We start from the raw sequence: 14,902 nt of genomic DNA on the forward strand, positions 1-14,902 counted from the left end.
AATGGAATGAAGCAGTGGGGAATCTTATGCTTCTGCTCAACTCTAGGGGCTGGATTTAGAAGTGGAGTGGATGCTTTTTGTTAGTAGTGACCCCTGGTGGTAAATGGTTATAAGCTGCAAATGGTAAAGTGAGCTGATTGTATATATATATATATATATATATATATATACATATACATAGATAGATAGAAAGATAGATAGACAGATCGATAAATAGGTATTTATTTTAATCAATCATTTCTTATTAAAGCAGATTATTTTTGGCTAGGAATTTCTGATTTGTAATCATTTATGAAAAAAGATTGCTTCTCCTAACCAAAAGAAGCAAAGCTGCCTATTACAATACTGTGAATTGATTGAGGGCATGCCCTAACCTCATGGAGGTGAGCACTGTTGAACTGAAGCCAATATGTCCTCGTTAGTATAGTGGTCAGTATCCCCGCCTGTCACGCGGGAGACCGGGGTTCAATTCCCCGACGGGGAGACGATTCCTTTTATTCACACAATTAAATAAAATGATGTACTTAATAACATTGTAAACTATATTTGTCATTATCCTTCTCTATTACGATTGAGATAAACGTTGAATTCAGTGATGGCCAAATTGCTTACAGATGTGTTAACTAAAAGTCAGAATATGCTCTGAATATTTCAATCTGCACAGACCATACCATCAAAAACAATTTACATCTGTAATCTAATGGAAAATGGAATGAAGCAGTGGGGAATCTTATGCTTCTGCTCAACTCTAGGGGCTGGATTTAGAAGTGGAGTGGATGCTTTTTGTTAGTAGTGACCCCTGGTGGTAAATGGTTATAAGCTGCAAATGTTAAAGTGAGCTGATTGTATATATATATATATATATATATATATATATATATATATATACATATACATAGATAGATAGAAAGATAGATAGACAGATCGATAAATAGGTATTTATTTTAATCAATCATTTCTTATTAAAGCAGATTATTTTTGGCTAGAAATTTCTGATTTGTAATCATTTATGAAAAAAGATTGCTTCTCCTAACCAAAAGAAGCAAAGCTGCCTATTACAATACTGTGAATTGATTGAGGGCATGCCCTAACCTCATGGAGGTGAGCACTGTTGAACTGAAGCCAATATGTCCTCGTTAGTATAGTGGTCAGTATCCCCGCCTGTCACGCGGGAGACCGGGGTTCAATTCCCCAAAGGGGAGACGATTCCTTTTATTCACACAATTAAATAAAATGATGTACTTAATAACATTGTAAACTATATTTGTCATTATCCGTGTCTATTACAATTGAGATAAACGTTGAATTCAGTGATGGCCAAATTGCTTACAGATGTGTTAACTAAAAGTCAGAATATGCTCTGAATATTTCAATCTGCACAGACCATACCATCAAAAACAATTTACATCTATAATCTAATGGAAAATGGAATGAAGCAGTGGGGAATCTTATGCTTCTGCTCAACTCTAGGGGCTAGATTTAGAAGTGGAGTGGATGCTTTTTGTTAATAGTGACCCCTGGTGGTAAATGGTTATAAGCTGCAAATGGTAAAGTGAGCTGATTGTATATATATATATATATATATATATATATATACATATACATAGATAGATAGAAAGATAGATAGACAGATCGATAAATAGGTATTTATTTTAATCAATCATTTCTTATTAAAGCAGATTATTTTTGGCTAGGAATTTCTGATTTGTAATCATTTATGAAAAAAGATTGCTTCTCCTAACCAAAGGAAGCAAAGCTGCCTATTACAATACTGTGAATTGATTGAGGGCATGCCCTAACCTCATGGAGGTGAGCACTGTTGAACTGAAGCCAATATGTCCTCGTTAGTATAGTGGTCAGTATCCCCGCCTGTCACGCGGGAGACCGGGGTTCAATTCCCCAAAGGGGAGACGATTCCTTTTATTCACACAATTAAATAAAATGATGTACTTAATAACATTGTAAACTATATTTGTCATTATCCGTGTCTATTACAATTGAGATAAACGTTGAATTCAGTGATGGCCAAATTGCTTACAGATGTGTTAACTAAAAGTCAGAATATGCTCTGAATATTTCAATCTGCACAGACCATACCATCAAAAACAATTTACATCTATAATCTAATGGAAAATGGAATGAAGCAGTGGGGAATCTTATGCTTCTGCTCAACTCTAGGGGCTAGATTTAGAAGTGGAGTGGATGCTTTTTGTTAATAGTGACCCCTGGTGGTAAATGGTTATAAGCTGCAAATGGTAAAGTGAGCTGATTGTATATATATATATATATATATATATATATATACATATACATAGATAGATAGAAAGATAGATAGACAGATCGATAAATAGGTATTTATTTTAATCAATCATTTCTTATTAAAGCAGATTATTTTTGGCTAGGAATTTCTGATTTGTAATCATTTATGAAAAAAGATTGCTTCTCCTAACCAAAAGAAGCAAAGCTGCCTATTACAATACTGTGAATTGATTGAGGGCATGCCCTAACCTCATGGAGGTGAGCACTGTTGAACTGAAGCCAATATGTCCTCGTTAGTATAGTGGTCAGTATCCCCGCCTGTCACGCGGGAGACCGGGGTTCAATTCCCCGACGGGGAGACGATTCCTTTTATTCACACAATTAAATAAAATGATGTACTTAATAACATTGTAAACTATATTTGTCATTATCCGTGTCTATTACAATTGAGATAAACGTTGAATTCAGTGATGGCCAAATTGCTTACAGATGTGTTAACTAAAAGTCAGAATATGCTCTGAATATTTCAATCTGCACAGACCATACCATCAAAAACAATTTACATCTATAATCTAATGGAAAATGGAATGAAGCAGTGGGGAATCTTATGCTTCTGCTCAACTCTAGGGGCTAGATTTAGAAGTGGAGTGGATGCTTTTTGTTAATAGTGACCCCTGGTGGTAAATGGTTATAAGCTGCAAATGGTAAAGTGAGCTGATTGTATATATATATATATATATACATATACATAGATAGATAGATAGAAAGATAGATAGACAGATCGATAAATAGGTATTTATTTTAATCAATCATTTCTTATTAAAGCAGATTATTTTTGGCTAGAAATTTCTGATTTGTAATCATTTATGAAAAAAGATTGCTTCTCCTAACCAAAAGAAGCAAAGCTGCCTATTACAATACTGTGAATTGATTGAGGGCATGCCCTAACCTCATGGAGGTGAGCACTGTTGAACTGAAGCCAATATGTCCTCGTTAGTATAGTGGTCAGTATCCCCGCCTGTCACGCGGGAGACCGGGGTTCAATTCCCCAAAGGGGAGACGATTCCTTTTATTCACACAATTAAATAAAATGATGTACTTAATAACATTGTAAACTATATTTGTCATTATCCTTCTCTATTACGATTGAGATAAACGTTGAATTCAGTGATGGCCAAATTGCTTACAGATGTGTTAACTAAAAGTCAGAAATTGCTCTGAATATTTCAATCTGCACAGACCATACCATCAAAAACAATTTACATCTGTAATCTAATGGAAAATGGAATGAAGCAGTGGGGAATCTTATGCTTCTGCTCAACTCTAGGGGCTGGATTTAGAAGTGGAGTGGATGCTTTTTGTTAGTAGTGACCCCTGGTGGTAAATGGTTATAAGCTGCAAATGTTAAAGTGAGCTGATTGTATATATGTATATATATATATATATATATATATATATACATATACATATACATAGATAGATAGAAAGATAGATAGACAGATCGATAAATAGGTATTTATTTTAATCAATCATTTCTTATTAAAGCAGATTATTTTTGGCTAGGAATTTCTGATTTGTAATCATTTATGAAAAAAGATTGCTTCTCCTAACCAAAAGAAGCAAAGCTGCCTATTACAATACTGTGAATTGATTGAGGGCATGCCCTAACCTCATGGAGGTGAGCACTGTTGAACTGAAGCCAATATGTCCTCGTTAGTATAGTGGTCAGTATCCCCGCCTGTCACGCGGGAGACCGGGGTTCAATTCCCCGACGGGGAGATGATTCCTTTTATTCACACAATTAAATAAAATGATGTACTTAATAACATTGTAAACTATATTTGTCATTATCCTTGTCTATTACGATTGAGATAAACGTTGAATTCAGTGATGGCCAAATTGCTTACAGATGTGTTAACTAAAAGTCAGAATATGCTCTGAATATTTCAATCTGCACAGACCATACCATCAAAAACAATTTACATCTATAATCTAATGGAAAATGGAATGAAGCAGTGGGGAATCTTATGCTTCTGCTCAACTCTAGGGGCTAGATTTAGAAGTGGAGTGGATGCTTTTTGTTAATAGTGACCCCTGGTGGTAAATGGTTATAAGCTGCAAATGGTAAAGTGAGCTGATTGTATATATATATATATATATATATATATATATACATATACATAGATAGATAGAAAGATAGATAGACAGATCGATAAATAGGTATTTATTTTTATCAATCATTTCTTATTAAAGCAGATTATTTTTGGCTAGGAATTTCTGATTTGTAATCATTTATGAAAAAAGATTGCTTCTCCTAACCAAAAGAAGCAAAGCTGCCTATTACAATACTGTGAATTGATTGAGGGCATGCCCTAACCTCATGGAGGTGAGCACTGTTGAGCTGAAGCCAATATGTCCTCGTTAGTATAGTGGTCAGTATCCCCGCTTGTCACGCGGGAGACCGGGGTTCAATTCCCCGACGGGGAGACGATTCCTTTTATTCACACAATTAAATAAAATGATGTACTTAATAACATTGTAAACTATATTTGTCATTATCCTTCTCTATTACGATTGAGATAAACGTTGAATTCAGTGATGGCCAAATTGCTTACAGATGTGTTAACTAAAAGTCAGAATATGCTCTGAATATTTCAATCTGCACAGACCATACCATCAAAAACAATTTACATCTGTAATCTAATGGAAAATGGAATGAAGCAGTGGGGAATCTTATGCTTCTGCTCAACTCTAGGGGCTGGATTTAGAAGTGGAGTGGATGCTTTTTGTTAGTAGTGACCCCTGGTGGTAAATGGTTATAAGCTGCAAATGTTAAAGTGAGCTGATTGTATATATATATATATATATATATATATATATATATATATATATATATATATATATATATATACATATACATAGATAGATAGAAAGATAGATAGACAGATCGATAAATAGGTATTTATTTTAATCAATCATTTCTTATTAAAGCAGATTATTTTTAGCTAGGAATTTCTGATTTGTAATCATTTATGAAAAAAGATTGCTTCTCCTAACCAAAAGAAGCAAAGCTGCCTATTACAATACTGTGAATTGATTGAGGGCATGCCCTAACCTCATGGAGGTGAGCACTGTTGAACTGAAGCCAATATGTCCTCGTTAGTATAGTGGTCAGTATCCCCGCCTGTCACGCTGGAGACCGGGGTTCAATTCCCCGACGGGGAGACGATTCCTTTTATTCACACAATTAAATAAAATGATGTACTTAATAACATTGTAAACTATATTTGTCATTATCCTTCTCTATTACGATTGAGATAAACGTTGAATTCAGTGATGGCCAAATTGCTTACAGATGTGTTAACTAAAAGTCAGAATATGCTCTGAATATTTCAATCTGCACAGACCATACCATCAAAAACAATTTACATCTGTAATCTAATGGAAAATGGAATGAAGCAGTGGGGAATCTTATGCTTCTGCTCAACTCTAGGGGCTGGATTTAGAAGTGGAGTGGATGCTTTTTGTTAGTAGTGACCCCTGGTGGTAAATGGTTATAAGCTGCAAATGTTAAAGTGAGCTGATTGTATATATATATATATATATATATATATATATATACATATACATAGATAGATAGAAAGATAGATAGACAGATCGATAAATAGGTATTTATTTTAATCAATCATTTCTTATTAAAGCAGATTATTTTTGGCTAGAAATTTCTGATTTGTAATCATTTATGAAAAAAGATTGCTTCTCCTAACCAAAAGAAGCAAAGCTGCCTATTACAATACTGTGAATTGATTGAGGGCATGCCCTAACCTCATGGAGGTGAGCACTGTTGAACTGAAGCCAATATGTCCTCGTTAGTATAGTGGTCAGTATCCCCGCCTGTCACGCGGGAGACCGGGGTTCAATTCCCCGACGGGGAGACGATTCCTTTTATTCACACAATTAAATAAAATGATGTACTTAATAACATTGTAAACTATATTTGTCATTATCCGTGTCTATTACAATTGAGATAAACGTTGAATTCAGTGATGGCCAAATTGCTTACAGATGTGTTAACTAAAAGTCAGAATATGCTCTGAATATTTCAATCTGCACAGACCATACCATCAAAAACAATTTACATCTATAATCTAATGGAAAATGGAATGAAGCAGTGGGGAATCTTATGCTTCTGCTCAACTCTAGGGGCTAGATTTAGAAGTGGAGTGGATGCTTTTTGTTAATAGTGACCCCTGGTGGTAAATGGTTATAAGCTGCAAATGGTAAAGTGAGCTGATTGTATATATATATATATATATATATATATATATATACATATACATAGATAGATAGAAAGATAGATAGACAGATCGATAAATAGGTATTTATTTTAATCAATCATTTCTTATTAAAGCAGATTATTTTTGGCTAGGAATTTCTGATTTGTAATCATTTATGAAAAAAGATTGCTTCTCCTAACCAAAGGAAGCAAAGCTGCCTATTACAATACTGTGAATTGATTGAGGGCATGCCCTAACCTCATGGAGGTGAGCACTGTTGAACTGAAGCCAATATGTCCTCGTTAGTATAGTGGTCAGTATCCCCGCCTGTCACGCGGGAGACTGGGGTTCAATTCCCCGACGGGGAGACGATTCCTTTTATTCACACAATTAAATAAAATGATGTACTTAATAACATTGTAAACTATATTTGTCATTATCCTTGTCTATTACGATTGAGATAAACGTTGAATTCAGTGATGGCCAAATTGCTTACAGATGTGTTAACTAAAAGTCAGAATATGCTCTGAATATTTCAATCTGCACAGACCATACCATCAAAAACAATTTACATCTGTAATCTAATGGAAAATGGAATGAAGCAGTGGGGAATCTTATGCTTCTGCTCAACTCTAGGGGCTGGATTTAGAAGTGGAGTGGATGCTTTTTGTTAGTAGTGACCCCTGGTGGTAAATGGTTATAAGCTGCAAATGGTAAAGTGAGCTGATTGTATATATATATATATATATATATATATATACATATACATAGATAGAAAGATAGATAGACAGATCGATAAATAGGTATTTATTTTAATCAATCATTTCTTATTAAAGCAGATTATTTTTGGCTAGGAATTTCTGATTTGTAATCATTTATGAAAAAAGATTGCTTCTCCTAACCAAAAGAAGCAAAGCTGCCTATTACAATACTGTGAATTGATTGAGGGCATGCCCTAACCTCATGGAGGTGAGCACTGTTGAACTGAAGCCAATATGTCCTCGTTAGTATAGTGGTCAGTATCCCCGCCTGTCACGCGGGAGACCGGGGTTCAATTCCCCGACGGGGAGACGATTCCTTTTATTCACACAATTAAATAAAATGATGTACTTAATAACATTGTAAACTATATTTGTCATTATCCTTCTCTATTACGATTGAGATAAACGTTGAATTCAGTGATGGCCAAATTGCTTACAGATGTGTTAACTAAAAGTCAGAATATGCTCTGAATATTTCAATCTGCACAGACCATACCATCAAAAACAATTTACATCTGTAATCTAATGGAAAATGGAATGAAGCAGTGGGGAATCTTATGCTTCTGCTCAACTCTAGGGGCTGGATTTAGAAGTGGAGTGGATGCTTTTTGTTAGTAGTGACCCCTGGTGGTAAATGGTTATAAGCTGCAAATGTTAAAGTGAGCTGATTGTATATATATATATATATATATATATATATATATATATATATATATATACATATACATAGATAGATAGAAAGATAGATAGACAGATCGATAAATAGGTATTTATTTTAATCAATCATTTCTTATTAAAGCAGATTATTTTTGGCTAGGAATTTCTGATTTGTAATCATTTATGAAAAAAGATTGCTTCTCCTAACCAAAAGAAGCAAAGCTGCCTATTACAATACTGTGAATTGATTGAGGGCATGCCCTAACCTCATGGAGGTGAGCACTGTTGAACTGAAGCCAATATGTCCTCGTTAGTATAGTGGTCAGTATCCCCGCCTGTCACGCGGGAGACCGGGGTTCAATTCCCCGACGGGGAGACGATTCCTTTTATTCACACAATTAAATAAAATGATGTACTTAATAACATTGTAAACTATATTTGTCATTATCCGTGTCTATTACAATTGAGATAAACGTTGAATTCAGTGATGGCCAAATTGCTTACAGATGTGTTAACTAAAAGTCAGAATATGCTCTGAATATTTCAATCTGCACAGACCATACCATCAAAAACAATTTACATCTATAATCTAATGGAAAATGGAATGAAGCAGTGGGGAATCTTATGCTTCTGCTCAACTCTAGGGGCTAGATTTAGAAGTGGAGTGGATGCTTTTTGTTAATAGTGACCCCTGGTGGTAAATGGTTATAAGCTGCAAATGGTAAAGTGAGCTGATTGTATATATATATATATATATACATATACATAGATAGATAGATAGAAAGATAGATAGACAGATCGATAAATAGGTATTTATTTTAATCAATCATTTCTTATTAAAGCAGATTATTTTTGGCTAGAAATTTCTGATTTGTAATCATTTATGAAAAAAGATTGCTTCTCCTAACCAAAAGAAGCAAAGCTGCCTATTACAATACTGTGAATTGATTGAGGGCATGCCCTAACCTCATGGAGGTGAGCACTGTTGAACTGAAGCCAATATGTCCTCGTTAGTATAGTGGTCAGTATCCCCGCCTGTCACGCGGGAGACCGGGGTTCAATTCCCCAAAGGGGAGACGATTCCTTTTATTCACACAATTAAATAAAATGATGTACTTAATAACATTGTAAACTATATTTGTCATTATCCTTCTCTATTACGATTGAGATAAACGTTGAATTCAGTGATGGCCAAATTGCTTACAGATGTGTTAACTAAAAGTCAGAATATGCTCTGAATATTTCAATCTGCACAGACCATACCATCAAAAACAATTTACATCTGTAATCTAATGGAAAATGGAATGAAGCAGTGGGGAATCTTATGCTTCTGCTCAACTCTAGGGGCTGGATTTAGAAGTGGAGTGGATGCTTTTTGTTAGTAGTGACCCCTGGTGGTAAATGGTTATAAGCTGCAAATGTTAAAGTGAGCTGATTGTATATATATATATATATATATATATATATATATATATATATATACATATACATAGATAGATAGAAAGATAGATAGACAGATCGATAAATAGGTATTTATTTTAATCAATCATTTCTTATTAAAGCAGATTATTTTTGGCTAGGAATTTCTGATTTGTAATCATTTATGAAAAAAGATTGCTTCTCCTAACCAAAAGAAGCAAAGCTGCCTATTACAATACTGTGAATTGATTGAGGGCATGCCCTAACCTCATGGAGGTGAGCACTGTTGAACTGAAGCCAATATGTCCTCGTTAGTATAGTGGTCAGTATCCCCGCCTGTCACGCGGGAGACCGGGGTTCAATTCCCCGACGGGGAGACGATTCCTTTTATTCACACAATTAAATAAAATGATGTACTTAATAACATTGTAAACTATATTTGTCATTATCCGTGTCTATTACAATTGAGATAAACGTTGAATTCAGTGATGGCCAAATTGCTTACAGATGTGTTAACTAAAAGTCAGAATATGCTCTGAATATTTCAATCTGCACAGACCATACCATCAAAAACAATTTACATCTATAATCTAATGGAAAATGGAATGAAGCAGTGGGGAATCTTATGCTTCTGCTCAACTCTAGGGGCTAGATTTAGAAGTGGAGTGGATGCTTTTTGTTAATAGTGACCCCTGGTGGTAAATGGTTATAAGCTGCAAATGGTAAAGTGAGCTGATTGTATATATATATATATATATATACATATACATAGATAGATAGAAAGATAGATAGACAGATCGATAAATAGGTATTTATTTTAATCAATCATTTCTTATTAAAGCAGATTATTTTTGGCTAGGAATTTCTGATTTGTAATCATTTATGAAAAAAGATTGCTTCTCCTAACCAAAAGAAGCAAAGCTGCCTATTACAATACTGTGAATTGATTGAGGGCATGCCCTAACCTCATGGAGGTGAGCACTGTTGAACTGAAGCCAATATGTCCTCGTTAGTATAGTGGTCAGTATCCCCGCCTGTCACGCGGGAGACCGGGGTTCAATTCCCCGACGGGGAGATGATTCCTTTTATTCACACAATTAAATAAAATGATGTACTTAATAACATTGTAAACTATATTTGTCATTATCCTTGTCTATTACGATTGAGATAAACGTTGAATTCAGTGATGGCCAAATTGCTTACAGATGTGTTAACTAAAAGTCAGAATATGCTCTGAATATTTCAATCTGCACAGACCATACCATCAAAAACAATTTACATCTATAATCTAATGGAAAATGGAATGAAGCAGTGGGGAATCTTATGCTTCTGCTCAACTCTAGGGGCTAGATTTAGAAGTGGAGTGGATGCTTTTTGTTAATAGTGACCCCTGGTGGTAAATGGTTATAAGCTGCAAATGGTAAAGTGAGCTGATTGTATATATATGTATATATATATATATATATACATATACATAGATAGATAGATAGAAAGATAGATAGACAGATCGATAAATAGGTATTTATTTTAATCAATCATTTCTTATTAAAGCAGATTATTTTTGGCTAGAAATTTCTGATTTGTAATCATTTATGAAAAAAGATTGCTTCTCCTAACCAAAAGAAGCAAAGCTGCCTATTACAATACTGTGAATTGATTGAGGGCATGCCCTAACCTCATGGAGGTGAGCACTGTTGAACTGAAGCCAATATGTCCTCGTTAGTATAGTGGTCAGTATCCCCGCCTGTCACGCGGGAGACCGGGGTTCAATTCCCCAAAGGGGAGACGATTCCTTTTATTCACACAATTAAATAAAATGATGTACTTAATAACATTGTAAACTATATTTGTCATTATCCTTCTCTATTACGATTGAGATAAACGTTGAATTCAGTGATGGCCAAATTGCTTACAGATGTGTTAACTAAAAGTCAGAATATGCTCTGAATATTTCAATCTGCACAGACCATACCATCAAAAACAATTTACATCTGTAATCTAATGGAAAATGGAATGAAGCAGTGGGGAATCTTATGCTTCTGCTCAACTCTAGGGGCTGGATTTAGAAGTGGAGTGGATGCTTTTTGTTAGTAGTGACCCCTGGTGGTAAATGGTTATAAGCTGCAAATGTTAAAGTGAGCTGATTGTATATATATATATATATATATATATATATATATATATATATACATATACATAGATAGATAGAAAGATAGATAGACAGATCGATAAATAGGTATTTATTTTAATCAATCATTTCTTATTAAAGCAGATTATTTTTGGCTAGGAATTTCTGATTTGTAATCATTTATGAAAAAAGATTGCTTCTCCTAACCAAAAGAAGCAAAGCTGCCTATTACAATACTGTGAATTGATTGAGGGCATGCCCTAACCTCATGGAGGTGAGCACTGTTGAACTGAAGCCAATATGTCCTCGTTAGTATAGTGGTCAGTATCCCCGCCTGTCACGCGGGAGACCGGGGTTCAATTCCCCGACGGGGAGACGATTCCTTTTATTCACACAATTAAATAAAATGATGTACTTAATAACATTGTAAACTATATTTGTCATTATCCGTGTCTATTACAATTGAGATAAACGTTGAATTCAGTGATGGCCAAATTGCTTACAGATGTGTTAACTAAAAGTCAGAATATGCTCTGAATATTTCAATCTGCACAGACCATACCATCAAAAACAATTTACATCTATAATCTAATGGAAAATGGAATGAAGCAGTGGGGAATCTTATGCTTCTGCTCAACTCTAGGGGCTAGATTTAGAAGTGGAGTGGATGCTTTTTGTTAATAGTGACCCCTGGTGGTAAATGGTTATAAGCTGCAAATGGTAAAGTGAGCTGATTGTATATATATATATATATATATACATATACATAGATAGATAGAAAGATAGATAGACAGATCGATAAATAGGTATTTATTTTAATCAATCATTTCTTATTAAAGCAGATTATTTTTGGCTAGGAATTTCTGATTTGTAATCATTTATGAAAAAAGATTGCTTCTCCTAACCAAAAGAAGCAAAGCTGCATATTACAATACTGTGAATTGATTGAGGGCATGCCCTAACCTCATGGAGGTGAGCACTGTTGAACTGAAGCCAATATGTCCTCGTTAGTATAGTGGTCAGTATTCCCGCCTGTCACGCGGGAGACCGGGGTTCAATTCCCCGACGGGGAGATGATTCCTTTTATTCACACAATTAAATAAAATGATGTACTTAATAACATTGTAAACTATATTTGTCATTATCCTTGTCTATTACGATTGAGATAAACGTTGAATTCAGTGATGGCCAAATTGCTTACAGATGTGTTAACTAAAAGTCAGAATATGCTCTGAATATTTCAATCTGCACAGACCATACCATCAAAAACAATTTACATCTATAATCTAATGGAAAATGGAATGAAGCAGTGGGGAATCTTATGCTTCTGCTCAACTCTAGGGGCTAGATTTAGAAGTGGAGTGGATGCTTTTTGTTAATAGTGACCCCTGGTGGTAAATGGTTATAAGCTGCAAATGGTAAAGTGAGCTGATTGTATATATATATATATATATATACATATATATACATATACATAGATAGATAGAAAGATAGATAGACAGATCGATAAATAGGTATTTATTTTAATCAATCATTTCTTATTAAAGCAGATTATTTTTGGCTAGGAATTTCTGATTTGTAATCATTTATGAAAAAAGATTGCTTCTCCTAACCAAAGGAAGCAAAGCTGCCTATTACAATACTGTGAATTGATTGAGGGCATGCCCTAACCTCATGGAGGTGAGCACTGTTGAACTGAAGCCAATATGTCGTCGTTAGTATAGTGGTCAGTATCCCCGCCTGTCACGCGGGAGACTGGGGTTCAATTCCCCGACGGGGAGACGATTCCTTTTATTCACACAATTAAATAAAATGATGTACTTAATAACATTGTAAACTATATTTGTCATTATCCTTGTCTATTACGATTGAGATAAACGTTGAATTCAGTGATGGCCAAATTGCTTACAGATGTGTTAACTAAAAGTCAGAATATGCTCTGAATATTTCAATCTGCACAGACCATACCATCAAAAACAATTTACATCTGTAATCTAATGGAAAATGGAATGAAGCAGTGGGGAATCTTATGCTTCTGCTCAACTCTAGGGGCTGGATTTAGAAGTGGAGTGGATGCTTTTTGTTAGTAGTGACCCCTGGTGGTAAATGGTTATAAGCTGCAAATGGTAAAGTGAGCTGATTGTATATATATATATATATATATATATATATACATATACATAGATAGATAGAAAGATAGATAGACAGATCGATAAATAGGTATTTATTTTAATCAATCATTTCTTATTAAAGCAGATTATTTTTGGCTAGGAATTTCTGATTTGTAATCATTTATGAAAAAAGATTGCTTCTCCTAACCAAAGGAAGCAAAGCTGCCTATTACAATACTGTGAATTGATTGAGGGCATGCCCTAACCTCATGGAGGTGAGCACTGTTGAACTGAAGCCAATATGTCCTCGTTAGTATAGTGGTCAGTATCCCCGCCTGTCACGCGGGAGACTGGGGTTCAATTCCCCGACGGGGAGACGATTCCTTTTATTCACACAATTAAATAAAATGATGTACTTAATAACATTGTAAACTATATTTGTCATTATCCTTGTCTATTACGATTGAGATAAACGTTGAATTCAGTGATGGCCAAATTGCTTACAGATGTGTTAACTAAAAGTCAGAATATGCTCTGAATATTTCAATCTGCGCAGACCATACCATCAAAAACAATTTACATCTGTAATCTAATGGAAAATGGAATGAAGCAGTGGGGAATCTTATGCTTCTGCTCAACTCTAGGGGCTGGATTTAGAAGTGGAGTGGATGCTTTTTGTTAGTAGTGACCCCTGGTGGTAAATGGTTATAAGCTGCAAATGGTAAAGTGAGCTGATTGTATATATATATATATATATATATATATATACATATACATAGATAGATAGAAAGATAGATAGACAGATCGATAAATAGGTATTTATTTTAATCAATCATTTCTTATTAAAGCAGATTATTTTTGGCTAGGAATTTCTGATTTGTAATCATTTATGAAAAAAGATTGCTTCTCCTAACCAAAAGAAGCAAAGCTGCCTATTACAATACTGTGAATTGATTGAGGGCATGCCCTAACCTCATGGAGGTGAGCACTGTTGAACTGAAGCCAATATGTCCTCGTTAGTATAGTGGTCAGTATCCCCGCCTGTCACGCGGGAGACCGGGGTTCAATTCCCCGACGGGGAGACGATTCCTTTTATTCACACAATTAAATAAAATGATGTACTTAATAACATTGTAAACTATATTTGTCATTATCCTTCTCTATTACGATTGAGATAAACGTTGAATTCAGTGATGGCCAAATTGCTTACAGATGTGTTAACTAAAAGTCAGAATATGCTCTGAATATTTCAATCTGCACAGACCATACCATCAAAAACAATTTACATCT

The 14,902-nt window shown here is 34.7% G+C and overlaps 1 non-coding gene across 1 annotated transcript; it reads left to right on the forward strand.

Moving 5' to 3' along the window:
- The first annotated feature begins 12,502 nt into the window (after nucleotides 1-12,502).
- On the forward strand, nucleotides 12,503-12,574 carry TRNAD-GUC (transfer RNA aspartic acid (anticodon GUC)). The gene has a single exon. It is a non-coding gene; the product is annotated as a tRNA-Asp (tRNA).
- Nucleotides 12,575-14,902: the final 2,328 nt, after the last annotated feature.

This window comes from Triturus cristatus, chromosome 4_1, assembly GCF_964204655.1.
Source record: "Triturus cristatus chromosome 4_1, aTriCri1.1, whole genome shotgun sequence".
NCBI lineage: Eukaryota > Metazoa > Chordata > Amphibia > Caudata > Salamandridae > Triturus > Triturus cristatus.